Below are 17,842 nucleotides of genomic sequence, written 5' to 3'. Positions count from 1 at the left end.
GCAAATGAAGCTCAAACTTTTAAATTGCAAGCACTAGGGGGCATTCAGGCAGCCTCCTCGGCTCTGCCTTTGCGGCACTAAACTTAATTGCGTTGGCTTCAGGTCGTCATTTGCTAATGTAGCGCCACAAACCACACACTGGGGCTTAACTTCTCCATCAACTGGAATCCACGTGAACCCAAAGTCCAAATAAGAGACATCATATTTCCATGTTTTTGCATTTCTTTTGTACGTTTCCACCTCTCCTCCTGCTTTTCGTTTGAGATTCCTACCATTCTTGGGCACTAGGAAACAATCCGGTTGTATGCGATATTTCTGCATCTAAAAGCCTGAAAATAAATGTCGGCAGGGGTTTGACAAGTGTGATAGTCCGATTTAGAAAGACCGCTCTGTGCAGTCACGTAGCAGTCTTTCTAAAAAAATCGAACTTATTCCCCCCATTGGTACAGTGAAAAAGATCTTTTCACTTAGTACCAACGATGCATCTAAAAAAAGGAGTCTGAATCTGTGAAAACATTGCAAACCCAGTGTATGTCACGTTCTTTTTTTTTTCCACTTATTTTTATTTAAATTTTCAGCAGAAGAAAAAAGTCACGTTTGTTTTTAAAAACCATTTCAAGTTTTCAAAAATGCCTCAAAACAAAAAAAAGATTTAAAATGGCAAACACCACATGCACAGATTTACAACAGGGGGCTGGGGGCAGAGTAAAAGTCCCCAACAGATTGAAACAATGGCAAACGCAATATGCAAAAACTCAAAAGGAACCATGGACTTTTGCTGTCCTAGATGGGATGATCGAGCCAATGTGTGTTCCTGCAATTGACAAAGTACAATAAACAAATATTATAGACTGACCGTACCAATATTTGCACACTACACTCTGCGCACATCCTCCCAGCACACAAAAGGGACCTAGGGTTCAGGGTCCTACCGGGAAATCTCCAGAGTTCCCTTGATCTACTATCTGGCAGCAGACCCTCTGGATCTCCCCCCCCCCCCACCCCGACACCTGTCCTGCCTCTCTTCTGAAAGAAATATTCTCTTCTACTTGCGCAGGAGAACATGCAAGGTCCATACTAAACGACTCCCTCACCTCTGGCACCTTTCCAGAGGCTTTTAAAACAGCGCATGTCAAACCCTTAGAACATTTTTTTTAAAAAGCATCCCTCGACCCCAAGAATTACAGACCCGAGCTCCAACACCAGAATTTCTTGCGAAACTCATTGATAGGGCTGCATACTCCTAGCGCAACCGCTTCGTAGAATCCTACAAACTACTCGACCCTGCGCAATGAGGCTTGAGGCCGTGCCATGCAACCGAAACCACTCTGATCTCGATCTTTGATGATCTCAAGGTCTGGGCAGACTCTAGGGTTGCCTCCACTCCCTAGGAATCTGTGCGTCGGCATTCAAATGGATTGCCTCCTTCCTCAGCAACAGGAAACAAATCGCATTCCTCTCCCAGTTTGTCTAAACTGCTTGCGCTGTGAACACTGGAGTACCCCAAGGCGCCTGCCTATCTGCTCTCCTATTTAACCTCTATCGGACCACGCTACCAGGAATCCTCCGTGCGCACAACCTCTCCTGTTACAACTATGCCGATGATACCCAAATGATCCTGAGAATCCCTAAAACAAGCACCAACCCACGCCCGACCTTGAAGCTTGCCTTAGTGATACTGACCGATGGATAACAAATAACCACCTCCTTCTGAACCCAAATAAAACTGAAATCATGGTTTGCAGCAATACTACCCTTCTCTCGCAACCACTCCCATGGCCCCCCACTCTTGGCACCCCTGCCCTCCCTGCAAAACAGTCAGTAACCTTGGCTGCACTATGGAATCAGACCAACTCTCTCCCGTCAGATCAATAATGTATCAAAATACTGTCACCTCAAACTCCTTAGACACATTTTCCCTTACCTCACCTACCCCAACCGACTCTCCGCTGTCGAGACTGGACTATGCCAACTTCTTATACCTGGGAGCACCGGCATACCAACTTAAAGTCCAAAGAACCCAAAACGCTGCTGCCAACTCCTTCTCGCCCCGGGACACAGAGACCACATCTCGCCGCACCCTTCATTGGCTCCCTGTAGGACGAAGGGCCATCTTCAAAACCCTATGCATTACACACCGAGCAGTGCACAAGACCAGCCCAACATACCTGTAAGAGAAGATTAAACCCTACCTTCCCACGCACCCTAAGATCAAGCACTGCCCTCTTACTAGTGAATCCAACCTCCAATTCAGCCAGGATTAGAGAGTCCGCCTTCTCAACCTTGGCTCCAAGACTGTAGAACTCACTCCGCCCAACACATTCGACACACCCAAGACTACATGGCCTTCCACAAAGCTCTAAAAATCTGTCTCTTTCCGTAAACGTGATTAAGACCATCTAGGGCTGCTAAAACACTACAACACCATGGACCACGACTTCAATATCATTACATTGGAATGTAAATGCAACCTGCGGACAAATGTTTAAGAAGATACCCAGCAATGACATAGCTGAAAGCGACTAATAAGTCACCAAGACAGAATCAGAAATCAGTTACCATGGATGACAACCTTAGCATCCAGCAGGCGCTAGTTATAGGACCACTACCTAGCGGCTGCATGGGTCCACTACACATGCCTAGCTACCCGCTGTCCCATGTCCCACTGAGTATCGCAAAGCGCATTCATGTAATCCAGAACAGTGGGGTCGTAAGAATAAAACATCCATTCCAGACACTCACCTCTCCTTCCACTATGCTCACTCTCTACTCTACACCAACACACAATAGAGCGCACCTACACCCCGATCAATTTAAGCCTAGCTGCTCACATAAGAACAACACTCCATGAACACCTCAACATCCTGCTAGAACGCAGCTACACCCCACGAAAAAATAATAATAAATCGGCTTATCTGCACACATAAACGTCCTACACAGGCCTAATGCCGCCAGAATGCAGTCTCGAATACCAACAACAGACTGCACACCTTCAACTGATCCCTCAATACCAACACACCTAAGGTTAGAATGCAGCTGGCATAAAGCAATCCCATCAGCTGCTCACATATTGAGTGCACCCAAGCACCCTACTCTCTCGACTGACCTGGGCTGTGGTTCCCGAGGGCGTTCAACCCACAAGCGTTTCGAGGTCATACCAATGATATATAGAGCGCTATATAAATGCCAAATAACATAACATATAGGCCAGTCCACCCCAGCTTTAAGAGAGAACAGAGAGCAGTCAGAGCACATACCCGAAAACGTGACTCATACTCAGTCACAAAGACAGAAAATGATAGAGGGGCAGCATTAGCGTGTTGTTAGTCTCAGGAGGATAGCTCAGGGCAGGGGCAACGTGCTTGCCTTGTAAGCAAGACGACACGGAGCACAGGTTTGATCCCCGGGTCCACGCTTAGAAACCTCTGGGTATTAAGTGCCTTATAAATAACCCATCATATCATAGTTTACCCTTTCTATTCCCTGCCTAGAATAGTTGAGAAGTCCAACCTGCTAGCATTCCAATAGTCATCTATATATCTTACATAGAATCCGACACCGTAGTGCTTAACCCCACCGAGAATTACTTTTGGAAACATTTCGTTTTTACTGCAGTTCGGTGACAGTGCTGAAGTAGCAGCAGACTCTGCCGCGGCTGCCATGCCAGACACACACACGGGCCCCTGGCTTCTCTGCAACACATGGTGCCCCATGCAGGCAAAGGCCTGGAAACCACAGCAGGAAGATATACATGAATTTCACTTTAAATCACTTCTATGGGCAGTGGTGCACCCAAAGTACTAGTGGTAATGCAGTGATTTTAGTACATCAAGGGATGCATAGACTCGCTCTATTGTAGATGGCTACCGGGGTAGCTCAACAAGTTGACAGACCATTGCTGAGACGTTATATATGCAAAATACAATTATTCTTGTTTCTTTTAATTGTTTAAGGTTAAATTTAACCAGAAATATATGCAAAATCAAATTACTTTTTGCAATTTTTTTACAAAAAAGGAAGTACTATAAAATGTGTTTGGCCAGGGGATGGGATGGGCTGGGCTGGGCAATGGGTTGGGGTATTTCTGCATCTGTAATGAAAATCAATGAACCCAGTTTAATATCCTAATAACTGCTCTCAGCACAACATAAGCATTTATTTGCGATTGACCAGTTTGATACACATAACAGCTTTACTGCCAACTGTGGAGATATTAGAAAATCGAAAAAAGGGGGACAAAGCTGTGAAATATTGTGAAGGCTGTGCAGCTCCAGCAAACCAGTTACTGCAGCATTTGTTAATGGAGTGTGGAGGAACCTGGGCGCTGAGGGTAAAAAAAACTGGGCAAATTTGTAGAAAGGACTGAATGGTTAGTATCAGAAAATATGTGGCATAGGATGATATCAGGGCACGAAGTACTGCTGACAGCAGCATTGGTTGATCTATTAAGGTCCCTAAACTCCTAAACCAAGATAAATGCACCATCAAAGGAGGGGGAGCTGATGGACATTAGACAATGACGCTGGAAAACACCCCTGTTTCAGAAAACAGACTGGGGATATGAAATGAAAAAACTTTAAGGAATCAGAGCCAAAAGAGGTTTGGGAATTTTTGGGGAGAGAAACGCATGTCAGGGGCCTTTCCCTGTAATGTGAGGACTTGACCGCCCCCCCCCCCCAAACCCCACCCCCCACCCCCCACCGCCGCCCAGGCCTCTCCTTCCCAAACTACAGGGATTGGGCTGGTTTTCTGGTGTTTCATTGGAAAGATGAACGATGAAGATGAAGACTAGTGAACGCAAGTTTCAGCCGTTTTTTTGATTTTGGAAATGACTTTTTCCTATGAACGTGTAAAATGCACATTTAAACAACAATAATAACGTGACCAGCATGTAGAATGCCCGCTTTCAACAGTGATCCCGCCCCGCCCCAGTGATGTTCATGGGCCATTGATTCCTGTGGTGTCCCTTTTCGGGACAGAAGAAAACAAACAGGATGAGCAAATAGCCAGGAAATGTGTGAGTGACAGCTGGGGAAAGGAGCACCACGAAGATTAGGTCACCGAGCACCCAGCTTCCCTCTGCAAAGCCGCGGGCTTGGTAAAATCTGGTAAGGGCTGAGGCAGGCCAGGTCCCTAGATCCAGCCAGACATCCGATGCCGGATCTCGGACCCGGCCAGAGCCGTCTCATGGACCAGAGGGGTGATGAGGCAGAGGACAGCCAAAGCAGGGGGGCCGGTGTTGTATGATATCCGGTTCCCGCACAGCAGATTGCTGGAGCAGCATTGCAGTGATCCATCCGGCCCCCCTGCTCACCTCCTCTCCACACACGTTTGCCTTCGTGGGTCCACAGTGGGAGAGGAAAGCTGAGGGACTGGGAAAGGCCAGAAACGCTTGCTTCCCAGCACCCGCTCCAACTGTGGTGTTGGGGGGGTGAGCCGAGAAGCGGCATCCCTTACCAGGCAAGAAGACGCTGGCGGCACAGCAGGAAGCAACGCCGCAGCCTGGATGAGTGATCCAAATGCAGAAAAGCAAAAGTCCAGGCTGCGTTTATTTCATATTTTGTGGCCACGCCCCATCATATTGCACTGACCGAGCACGTGCATGGGGGCCAGGGGCTCGCCATGCACAGTTAAGCGATGCACACAAAAAAAGTATTTTCTCGCCGTCCTGGATCACACCCCCCCCACCCAGCCCCAGAAATTGAAGACCTATGCCTACAGTATGGCTAGTTTTAAGGCGAAATGCTCGACTGTTATCATCCTGCTGGCAAGACTACGTAGGAGTCTGCACTTTCACTGTATACTAGCATAGTATACATGAACATGCAGGCATCTAGTCAGCGAGACAATGCAGGAAAATGAAGGAACTCTGTCCTATACAGACAGACAGGAGAAGAAACGCCCGGGGATCAAAAAAGACAGTACAGACTGATTTCCAGACATACCCACACCCATTTTATTGCTATTAAATCAGAACAGCTCTATAAATCCAGCATCTGTGGGAAAGATCCCCCAACCACATAGTAATAAAAGTTTAAAAAGCGCTGTAATTTCATTTCATTTGTAATAATAGCAATAATACTAGACAGGGTGCCTGCGCATACAACTCGACTGGGATGGTTTCTGCAGTTCGTTTTTTTTTGTTCTTTCACAATTCGTAAGTACTGCAGAGCCACGGGGTTGTTGCTGTTTATTAGGTAAACTGCAAGTGCAGCCATTTCCTAAATTACAACGCGTCAGGAGGAGCTGTGCCTTTAAGCCCAGGCAGAGTATGCAGTGGCAAGGGTACAGCACTTGATCATAGCATTGCCCCCACAAAAGATCATTACAGGCTTGATGAGCTATCTTCCCTTGTGTGTGCCTCTGTATATTAAAACCCATGCAGGCTCTCCTGCCTTTCCAGAAATGCTGCTCGGGCAAAGTGACAAACTCCAATGACTGTGCTGCAACGGAGACGCAGCCACGCTCTGCCATCCTCTGGGAAACCCCGGAGACTCCACGCTCTTCCTAGGAGAAGAGGGTAAAAACCCGGAGGTTAGGCAGGTATGCTGTTACTGCAACCGCAATTAAAACAGGAAAATCAACCTCACCGGCACCTAAATACCTGGCGCTTCGAAACACTTCCGAGATGTAAAAACGCTTTATAAATGCACAATAAATATTATATACCTCCTGCCCGTACACAGCATAGAGAACGGGTAGCGACTAGTTCCCAATCCCATCCGATAAAAGAACCATAGCAACGGCCCGCCCACTCTTCTTCACGTGAGCTCCTTCCTCCTTGATTCGCTTCCTAAGCACAAGTCCTATCGAGGCTCAACAGGAAACGTAGAATACGTCATGACGCACTAAAGACATTTCTGAAAGTGTCGGCAAACTTTTAAAGAAACACACAACGCTATCGGGTTTCATAGGGACTTTACATGTGTTATTGATCATGACAGCAACATAAGGTCTCTGTTTACGAAACGCTAATTTCCTGATTCCAGGAAGCTCAGGTGAGTGCCTGCGATCCAGCTCTTGTAGTGACTTTTATATGTGTTTCTTTTACCATTCATTAACATAGATTGTTCTCGCCCCTTTGTTGTTATATTGGTAAGAGGAGCCCTTTTATAACCCCTGGAAATTCCCGTTGAAGTGAGAGGCTGCAGCTGAAGCTGTAATTCGTTGTATTGTACTTATCACATGTTAAAATTAAACATTGTAAATGCGTGAGTTTCTAAACATCTGGTTTTGAAATTACACAGGGCAGCTGTTGTTGTTGGTATCGTAGACACAGTAGCTGCTCCGAAGCTCATTTACGGTACGGTTCAGGCTCTGGAGTGCTTGCAGACGAAGTAACTGCTGTGCAGCCACTACACAGACTGGTGTAACTATATATATAATAATACCTCCACCAGCTAATGATTGCAGACATGTACTGTCTCCATTACCAGTGCCTACTCTGAAAGTAATGATTCCCTAGGGCTGATGACTGCAGATACGCACTTTCCCTGGGTCCAGTGATTTAAGTGGGCCGGGGCCCCCGGTCCCACCGGACCCACCACGCCATGGCAGGACGCATTATATGACCCTTCTGTGGATAACTGCAGGGACACAGTGTCTGTTCAAAGTCTAATGGCTGCAGACACTACCTTCTCTAGCACCAATGGTAAAGGTTCATCACATCCTCTGACTGGAGCGAATGAATGCAGACACAATACATGCTCTGGAGCTAATGACTTCCGATACAGTACGTCGTACCTGCTAATCCGTTACATATGACAGAATACCTGCCCTGGGGCTTATAACCACAGACACACTACCTGCTCTGCACAGTCCGTGCTATGGGGCTAACGTTTCCAGTCATAGCATCTGCTCTGGAGCTAATCTGGGCTTAATGACGGCAGAAACAGTAAAAACCCCATGCACCCTTTCCTTCTCGTGTGTCCTTTCCCATTCCTAACTCACCTCTGACACCTCGAACCACACTCTCTGAAATGAACGTACAGCGTAAATAAGTGATCAATAGGGATAAACCATCCTGCCACTGGATTTGGAGTGCTTTGGAGGGAGTTGTTTCCCAGTCACCTGCAATTAAAAAAAGTGCGAAAATACAAGTACCAGAATCCTTAGAGACATCAATGTGAATTAACCTGAAACACCTGAAAAGGAAATGCAACTAGACATGCCTGAAAAGGAAAAGAAACACAGCCTCCCTGATGATTGATGGAGTCAAGAAAACGTTTGGAGGAGAAGACAGTTTGTTGCTTCAGCAGGAAAACGTGAGTGGGAACCAGAGTGCGCGCCTTGCCATCATTCTTAACACTGCTATGTTACATGTTTGGAGGTCTATCCCCTTGGGTTGCCACAAGACCTCGTTCAGCGGCAAGCCCACCACCGCTTTGTCCATTCGATACCAGACCTTTCCGTAGTCGCCCCAGAACCAATCCCAGACCACTCTGATTTGAGCCGCAAGGAAATGGAGGCAGAAGTTTGGCGCTCACAGCCCTCCCTTGCTTCTGGGAGACATTAGCATCTGCATAGCTACCCTGGGTTCTCTTGCGCTTCCAAATAAATGACCCCACATGTTTTTGAAGGGTCTTGAAGAAACCTTGGTAACGCCCACTGGCAGAGGTGTGAACTAGTACAGGATTTCTGGCAAAATCACAATTTTAAGGGCATTTATCCTTCCCATCCAGGATTTTGATAAAGGCACCCATTCTGCCAGCAGCCGGGGCAGCTTTTCTGCTAAAGGCGGGTAGTTCGTTCGGTAAAGAGCACCCAGAGAACCAATAATCTGGACCCCCAAATATCGAATGCCGGTTTCTGCCCATCTATAGGGTACTATACCCCGCAATTCCTGAACCTTTTCTAAGGGGGTGGTCACATTTAATAACTCTGACTTGTGGGCATTTATTTGTAACCCTGCCACCTCCCCAAAGAGAAGAAGTTCCAGTGAGATCCCTGCAAAGGAGGTTTCTGGTTCTGTGATCAAGAGGAGCATGTCATCAGTGGACGCTGCAACTCTATGCTCCTCACCCCCAAAGGGAATCCCCCTAATATCTGGGGAGCCCCTAATGCTGGTCAAGAGCGGCTCCAGGCGGGTGGTGTATAAGAGCGGGGAGAGCGGGCAACCCTGCTTAGTGCCTTGTGAGAATGTGATCCTCTGAGAAAGTTGCCTGTTGATTTCAAGGCGGAAGGAGGGAGTTCGGTAGTTAGCTCTTACAATTGAAAGGAATTTATAACCGAATCCCATAACCTCCATGATATGGAAGAGGAATGGCCATTCGACCCGGTCGAATGCCTTCTCAGCATCCAACGCTAGTATAAGTGCATGAGTTCCAGATTTATTTACTTTTTCAAATCATATGACAGACCAGCCGAATGTCATCTCAGGTCTGCCTATGCCTAATAAATCCAGACTGGTCAAGATCAATCAGTTTGGGGAGGAGCTTATCCAGGCATGACGCCAGAACTTTGGTGTAGATCTTTGTGTTTAGATTAATAAGGGCAATCGGCTGGTACGAACCGCATAGTGACATCCTTACCCAGCTTTGGGAGCAGCACAACCTTGGCTTCTTCCATTGTCGGGGTGATAAACCCTGCCCCCCCCCTCGATCCCCCAAAAGAGTGCAAAAGCTGAACTAAACACAGTATCAGTGCCTCTCTAAAGGTTCTGTAGAAGCATGCTTGAAAGCCATCCATGCCTGGAGCCTTTCCTGATGGCAAGGCAGCAGGAATCCAGGAGTAATATATCCTTGAGAAGGATCTATGAACGTGGGAATATAATGTGTAGCCCCCTTCAGTTCCCTCCAGCCATCTATTAACGTCAATTGGGCCATGTGTTCGTTCAAGCAGGTAGGGCACCACCTGGTTGTTTAACACTGTTGTGCTCCTGTCTTCTCTTGGGTCCCAGGCCAGATTAAAGTAGTCTACCAATATTATCTGCCCTTTGGCAAAAGTCTCCAACCTTTGAAATAACTGGTTGCTGCCATAAAGTTGAAAGGAATCTGATATCCTGCCGGTTTTGTGGTGAACCGGATATTGAATCAATGCAACATCTCCTTTTGGATTGTGGTGCAATGGCAGCTCTCCGACGGAAAGCCATTATAGCTTCTGGCCTCCAGTCGATAATAAGCACTAATGAGCTCTGGGACATATTCATGTCTTGGAATCATGAAGGATGTATAATCTATTTCTCCAGGCTATGGAATGAAATTTGGGATGTAATGGCAATAATCGAAGCATGAACCAATAGTGCAACGTGTCTCGTATCTCTTAGGGAATGCATTTGAACTCTTTTGAATATCATGATGTGATGCATGATGTGATGTATTTAAGCAAATGCATTTTATTCTTTCTATACTATGATGCGATTAGTGATGTGATGTATTAAAAAGTTATTCATTTAACTACATAAAAAAAGTCTACAATTTGGTCAGTGTCGCCCGCAAGAACCCATCTTGCCCCGTATTGGGGACGTAGATTTCTGCCACTGTATATGTACCCCTCTCCCATTGGAAAGAGGCCGCCAGTTACTTACCCTCTGTGTCCCCCTCTGTAGCTATGACTTGGAAGCCTGGGATGTCCAGAATAGCGATTAACATCTCCTGTCTTGCCAGGGGTGTTGGATTGAAACAGATGGCAGTACCCCTTGATTTTCAGCTTATGCCTGTCGCCTCTGAACCTGCTTCTCTTGGAGGGCTACAATTCCCACGACTTCCCCCGCCCCAAGAACTATTCCAACTTCCTTCTCTTAACCAGGGAATTAAGCCCCCTGACGTTTAGGGCGGTCTTCCCTCTTTCCCATGGTCGTCTTACTGTGTGGCTCGCACTAATGAGTGGCTGCTGTTGGGATCCCCCTTCACATATCCCTCCCTCAACCAGCCTCTAGCTTCCGTTGACCCATCATCTCTGGAATTGAGCCTTGTAACAACCCAGAGTAAACCTGTGGGGGTCCCCCTAGACCCATGTAGATAAACCAAGCCATCCTGCACCACCCACCTACCACAATTCCTTTCCCCTAACTACCTCCCCCAGGCAGATTACAACATTCCTTCCTTTAACCCCCCTTTTCTCTCAGCATGGCACTCCAGTGTCGATGGGCGTGTGGGCTCCTTCCACTCCTGCCCCCTCTTCGGAGGGTGGGGTTAAACCGGGCCCCTTAGGCCCCGTTTATTTGAGCCCCTTGTCAAAAAATGGCGTCCACTCTCACATTGACCTCTTGAGCGGTTCACTCGCCGGTCTTTGTTCTTGCCTTGATGACCCTTCCTCCTCAATCTTCAGTACCCTCGTACCTTCCTTGCAGGTGGTGACCCAATGCTGTTTCCCCCAACGCTGTTTCCCTTCCCATTCGAACAGTAGTCCAAAGGGAAAGGTCCATTTATAGCGTATGTCCGCTCACATTAAGGCGCGCACCAAAGGGCCCATCATCCTAAGCTTCACCAGGGTAGTCTGGGATAGGTCCTGGAATAGCTGAATTTCCGAGCCATTGACGCTGATTTATCTGGCCCTCCTGGCAGCACATTCTCCTTCTGCCTGTACTCATGTAAAGCCACCACCACACTATCTGGACCCTGGCTCTCCCCTATTTGGCCCTACTCTGTTTATGCGGTCCAGCTCTATCCCCGACCAGTCTTCCACATCTAGCAGGTCAGCCAACACTTGCTGCGCCATCGTGTGTAGATCCTTGTCCACCACCGCCTCAGCAAGATCCTTTATTCTGAAGGTGGATCTTCTCGAGCAGTTTTCAAGGTCGTCGCTCTGGGTCTCGAGGTTCTGCGTGACCCTTGCTAATTGCTCTTTCACCAGCTTGTCGATCTTCCTTGTGTCCTCTGCAACCTCTTGTATGGCGCTCTCCGCTGAATCGTTCCGCTCCTCTAGTTTTGTTATGTCCTCCTTCACCTCTTGCAACAATTGGGACAGTTCTGTTCGCATCATGCTCAACTGTGACTGAATGGTGTTCGCTATCTTGTCCCCAAAATCCTGAAAGCATTCGCGAAGGACTTCCTGGGTGACCTCTTAATCTTTGGCAGTGCCCGCCAGCGCCCCCAAATGCTCTCCTGCCCCTGATCTCCCCCAGCCGGTACCTTGCTGTCTCTACACCAGAGTTTCTGCAGATTGCCCTCCTGTGGTTTCTTCACCGACTTTGGGGCAGCTTGCATGTCCTTCACCTTGTTTGTCCCTCCTCTTCTTCCCGATATTGTGTTGCACCCTTTGGACCGCTTCTGGCAATTCTTTCAGGGTGTAGGAACCTCCTCCCTTGATTGTGCGGGGGGTTGGAACTCCCCTCTAACTGTGCGCAGGTGAGCCACTGTTTGTCCTCCTCCTCGAGTTTCAAATGGCCCTCCTCCTGGCCTCGGTGCCAGGATCACTCTGCCCTGAGCCCGACCAAATGGCCTCTCACTTATTCTTCCTTGCCCACCATGTATGTAAATGGACTCTTTAGTCCTTTATTCGGCCTCAGGATTGGCCCGGGGAGGGCGGGGCCCCACCGGCCACTGTCTCCTATGCGTGGTGCGCCTCTTGCTCCCTTGTCTCCCTTGCTGTGCTTCTGCATGGGGGTGCGCTGGCTGAGGCACTCCATGCAGCTCCAAAATCCAAAAGTTACCTCAAATGGGCCTCCAGCTGCCCCGGCTATAACACCACAGGGCCTCCCCTGGTCTTCTCTGCAAAGTGCTGGCTTCAAAGCTTGGGTAGGGGCCCTCCCACCGTGCTCCCCCACTCCTCAGTGTCACTCTGCTCAAAGCTGGGGATCACTGCCTGCTGATCACTGCCTACACTGGCCAGCCTCTGCCTGCTTGCACCCTTTCCTTGGGCCAGGGTGCACGCTGACCTGTGATGGGGAGGTGGAGGGAGAGTCGAGCCCCTCAGGGCTGCCGCCTTCCTGCCTCTTGACTTTCACTGTGCGGCCCCTCCCGGGCCTCTTGGCCGCTCCGGGTGCTCTTCTCCGCTCTGCTGCGCTGCTTTCAGCAGTGGGCTACGGGTATGGCCCCTCCAGATCTTCCTGATCTCTCTGAGGAGATGCTGCTTCTCTGGCGCAGGGGCTGCTCTGTCCTGCCTCGATCTTCCCGCTGGTGCTCGACAGCAGGGGAGCCCCTGCTCCAGAAATCCAGCCCCAGTGGGCCTCCAATATCGCAGGCAGCTCCTTTGTGACGGGCTCCTCTGCCCTCCGACAGTGGCTGCTTTCCGCCACCCTGCCTCGCAGCCACACTGGATCCTCTGCCGCCCTGGGTCTCCCCGAGTGGTTCTTCTTGCTCGTGGTCTGTGAGCATGTCTCTCAACACGGCCTGCTCTGGCCGCGGGCACAGTGCCCCTGTATCTCAGACACCGCAGAGACGAAGGCCGCACAGCCGCCTCTGTCGACCTCACCCAGCGATCCGGGCTGCTGCACTCCACCACCGCAGCCTACATCAATAAATCCCTGCCTGGGGAATGCTTTTTTAATCTATCTTTTTTAATCTATCTTCATTGTCTTCGGCTCTGGGGTGGTGAAAGCTCCATGATCATGTTGCTCTCCCCTCAGCGGCCATCCTGGAATACCAATCACAGTGAACTTTTTAATGGGTATCCATCGTAGATGCCAGTACAAAACGCTGTGTACTTTTATGTGGCTGCACTGGCATTTTGGGACACCCAGTCTAGCCATTGTTTGCATGAAATTTTCTTTTTTACTGGGATTCTATGATAATTCAAGCATGATGAGTATTATGTGTCTAAACTGGCATTTAGGGCTGCCAGTCAAGCCATTCCGTACTGCGGCGTGGCTTTTTTCACTGGGTATCAAGGGTAAAGCACCCATGATGAGCATTATTACACATCTAGACCCGCCTGCATTGTGCAGCCAGTTTGGACATGTTTTCTTGTTGTGACAAGATATTTTTAAAGGCAAAGCCAACAGGAGTGTGTGGCAGAGCCATGTTGGGCATGTTTTCTTATATCATCATTACTGGCATTATGCTATGTTAAGTTGATTTGTACTGCGCCGCTACCACCCAGGGGCAGTCTCCAGGCACACGCGTGGCTCTGCAAAAAGTGGGGATGAGGGGGTTAGTAGGGGAAACGGGTGAGAGGATAGGTCCAGAACCAGGAGGAACTGGTGTCTGTGATTGTTTTGCATGTGGTCACTTGTGAGCAGCCTCGCACATTGTAACCGTATGGGTAAGATTCCATGCCTCAGGTGTGTGGTAGTGTTTTGTGGTTATGATGGATTGGACATGTGCACTGGTTAAATAGTGTCCATACAGGATTCAGAGCCACAGGTGTTCGTAGCTGTAAGGTAGTGCAGCATCTTGGTGTTTTGTTGCATTTTAGATTGTATTGGGCTATGTGGGTGGTTCACCGTGGATGTCGGAATAGTAATGGTTGTCTGTATGTTTATGAGTGTGGCTAGTCCAAGATCTGCTGTAGAGGCGTCAGTTATGTAGGAGGAGCAGGAAGGGAAGAGGGTTAGTAAAGCTGGTCAGTTTGTTGTGGTCTCTGTCTGGGGCAGCCCTTTGGATGCCGCTTGACAGTATCTGTTTGGTCTTAGTAGGACCCTGGCTGCTGTATTTTACACCCTTTGGGGTTTCTTGGTGAGTCTTTCTGGCATTCCTAGGTATAGGCTGTTTGCTTAGGTAATTCTTGTGAGTATCAGGGAAATGATTGTGAGGGTTGGTTCTGTGGGAGAAGGAGAGGTAGGGAGTAATCCTCAGAGTAGTTGTAGGAGGAAAAAGCAGTTATTTTGGTAATTGCGTTGACTTGCGGATCCTGTGATAGTACGTTGTTCATGAGTATTCCTAGTATTCCTGTTTACTACATTGGTAGTCTTTGGTTGTGTTCCTATGCCGGTTAGCCAGTCCAATTGTGGGTTCCCTCCATCAAACCCTGCGGGTGAGAGCATTATTTCAGTTTTTGCCGGATTCAGTTTGAGGTTGTTCGTTGTCATCCAGTTGTATATGTCTGTGTGGCAGTTGTTGATGTTGTTATTTTGTTCCTGTGTTCTGTTTGTTTTCACAATCAGTTGTGTCGTCTGCGTAGTTGTAGGCGGTAAGTCTGTGGGATCGAATGATTTTCAGCAGTGGGCACACGTAGATGTTGAAAAGTAGAGGGGAGAGGCTTTAACCCCCTGACACTCTGCAGGATATGTTTTTGGTGTTTGAAGTGAACGGTGGTAGGTAGGTGCTTTCAGTTCAGTTTGTTAGGAATAAGGTAAGCCACTTTAGTGCGGATTCCTGTATGCCACATTCCATCAATCTTTTTATCAGCGTTGCGTGGCTGATTGTGTCAAAAGCCGCTGACATGTCCAATAGAAGGAGGGCCAATTGGGTGTCGTCTGTGTTTATTTTCAGGTCATCCCATATCGATAGAAGTGCTGATTCTGTTCCTCTCATCGGTCTGAAGCCAACTTGTCATTGGTCGAGTATTCCGTTTGTTTTGACGTATTTAAGATGGATTTTGTAGATGTAGTTCTCCAGGATCTTCGCTGTTTAGGGCAGGTTGGATATTGGTCTGTAGTTGCTTGGGTCTTCTGCACTTTCTGACCTTTTTTATCAGTGGTTTGAGGTGTGCTGATTTGAAGGAAGACGGTACTAGTCCTCTTTTGAGTGATAGATTCATTAGGTTCCGGAAGTGTGTCGCTGGGGTTCTGTGGTTGAGGATTCCTTAGGAGATGTCCGGGGGGCAGGGGTCCCTTGGAGATCCTGCAAGGTTGGTGTCCTTGATCAGTGTGGCGAAAGTTTCCACTGTGATTGGTTCTAGGCAGATGAGTTTTGCTGTAATCTGTGTTTCGTCTGTTGGCTGTGGTCCAGTGGTTGTTTTTGCCCCGGCTAGGTTGATGGTCTCCTGTATTGTGTCTATTTTTGCTCTCAGGTCTTTGGTGATTTTGTCACAAAGTGTTTGTGCAGGGGTGTCAGAATTTTTGCAGGAAGACGTTTTTTTAAAATCTCTGATGATTTTGAAGAGTTCTTTCTGTGGATTGTTTGCCGAGTGGCGTAGTAGAGTTTTATTTTTGCTTTGAGGACTGTTGCTTTGTACAGTTTGAGTTGTCTTTGGTATTTTATTTTGTCTTGTCTGGTGTATTGTTCTCTCCATTTTGCTGCAATTTATTTTTTAATATTTCTTTTTATTAAAAATAAACAAGTCACAGTAGCAAGTCAATAGTAAGCATTGGTAAAAATTTTTTCACAATATCGTTAGTAATGCTTTGCGTTATTGAGGTAATAGGAGCCAGCACATGTGGGGGGGGAGGCTGTTGGGTCCCCAGGGAGCGGCCCGTGGGAGGGTGGGGAGCAGCAGGGGGGACACGGGGCAGGGGGTACCACCGTCTGTGTTTCCTTGTCTTGCATACCCCTTGGTCTATGGGGTTAAGCATTCTCCATCCATCTCCCCCAAACCTTCAAATACTTCCCCGGACAGCCTCTGGCAGTATATATCCTTTTCTGTATTGATGCACAACGGTCCACTTCATTAGCCCATCGGTTTATGCACAGTTTGTCTGGGGATCCCCATGGGGAGGCGATGAGTCTTTTCCCCAGTCCAAGGGCCACTGAGATAAAGGTTTTCTCACATTTGTTATAATCCACTTCTCCCCAGATACCGAGTATCACCATCTTAAGGTCCAGTGGGACCAGGGATCCCAGGGCTCTGTTGATCCTGCAAGTACATTGGCTCCAAAAGTCCTGAATGACATCACAGTCCCAAAGCATGTGGAAAAAGGTACTGTCTGCCCTGCGGCACTGTAGGCAGACCCCGTCCTCTACCAACCCCCACTTCAACATAGAGGTCCTGGAGTAATATGCTTCATGGAGTATCTTGAGTTGTATTAGGTGAAGTTTGGAGTCTATACCAATCTCCCGTGGGAACATTAGAGCCTCGACCCATTCCTCCGCTTCTAGTGTGCCCACTACCCGTTCCCATTTCTCCCGGAGCCCTGTGAGTTCTTGGGCCATGAAGGCGGTGATCACCTGATAGAGTGTATATGTGACCTTAGCCGGGATCCCGGTGTGGAGCATATTTGCTTCAAGGGGGGAGCATTTGGGGACATCCGCCAGTGCTGGGACTTGGGTCCGGATGACGTGTGTGAGTTGCATATGTCTGAATTGTTCACTAGGGGGTAGTGTAAACCTATCTTGTATATCAGTGAATGGTGTTATGTGCCCCTCTTGTACCACATCTGCCAGGGTTCGTATCCCCATTTCTTCCCATCTGACCAAATGACCCATCTTGAGGATTTCCAGGATGTGTGCATTGTTCCAGATAGGTTGGTCCAGGGTGAGTTTCCCACCCTAGCCCATATGTCGGGTAGCTTCTGCCCAGACCCTGCGAATCTGACTCGACACCTCGGACAGGCCGGCAATGTCCCCCTCAGCGCCATATAGCACTCGGAGGGGTGTAATCGTCCCCCAGCTTCTGATCTCCCGACCTATGTGTGGAAGCCCTGGGTCCCCATGGAGCCAGTCATTCGCCACTCCCAGTTGGGCGGGCCAACAGTATGCCCGGAGGCATAGCTGACCAATACCTCCCTCCCAGACCGATTGCTGTAGTATTTTTAGCGCTATGCAGGGTTGTTTCCCTCCCCAGATGAGTCCCCGGAGGGCTGTCTCTATGACCATAAAGGTTGTGTTAGGGATATGGAGGGGGCATTCTGGAGAACATACATGAAGTGTGGGAGAGAGAGCTTTTTGAGAATAACCGCTCAACCTATCAATGTCAGTGGAAGTGCTTGCCAGTGGTTGATGTCTGCAAATAAATCTATCGATTACAGGTTGCAGGTTGAGGCGGGTGAACTCTTCGGGGTTATGGCTGATGGTGATACCCAGGTACGCAAAGTTTTGGATGGAAACCGAATAGGGGCAGTCTCGAGGGATTGCGTCGGCGCCGC

The 17,842-nt window shown here is 48.5% G+C and overlaps 1 protein-coding gene and 1 long non-coding RNA gene across 3 annotated transcripts in view; one reads left to right on the top strand and one right to left on the bottom strand.

Annotated features, from left to right (window-relative positions):
- LOC138567230 (uncharacterized) overlaps positions 1-6,799 on the bottom strand; it is a 46,003-nt gene extending 39,204 nt beyond the window's left edge. Inside the window, exons 1-2 of one of the 2 annotated variants that reach the window (XR_011302140.1) lie at positions 6,670-6,799; positions 5,933-6,507 (exon numbers count right to left, since the gene is read on the bottom strand). This is a non-coding gene — a long non-coding RNA (uncharacterized lncRNA). Of the gene's footprint in view, positions 1-5,932; positions 6,508-6,669 lie in introns of those variants that run through there. The other variant, XR_011302139.1, reaches the window with a different exon arrangement.
- Positions 6,800-6,860: 61 nt separating this feature from the next.
- WDR45 (WD repeat domain 45) overlaps positions 6,861-17,842 on the top strand; it is a 387,946-nt gene continuing 376,964 nt past the window's right edge. Inside the window, exon 1 of the mRNA XM_069645221.1 lies at positions 6,861-6,998. The gene's annotated coding sequence lies outside the window, so the exon portion shown is untranslated. The remainder of the gene's footprint in view (positions 6,999-17,842) is intronic.

This window comes from Ambystoma mexicanum, chromosome 2p, assembly GCF_040938575.1.
Source record: "Ambystoma mexicanum isolate Mex_15411 chromosome 2p, UKY_AmexF1_1, whole genome shotgun sequence".
Classification (NCBI taxonomy): Eukaryota; Metazoa; Chordata; class Amphibia; order Caudata; family Ambystomatidae; genus Ambystoma; species Ambystoma mexicanum.
The sequence above is the reverse complement of the archived record's forward strand: the minus strand, read 5'-3'. Positions and strand labels throughout refer to the sequence as shown.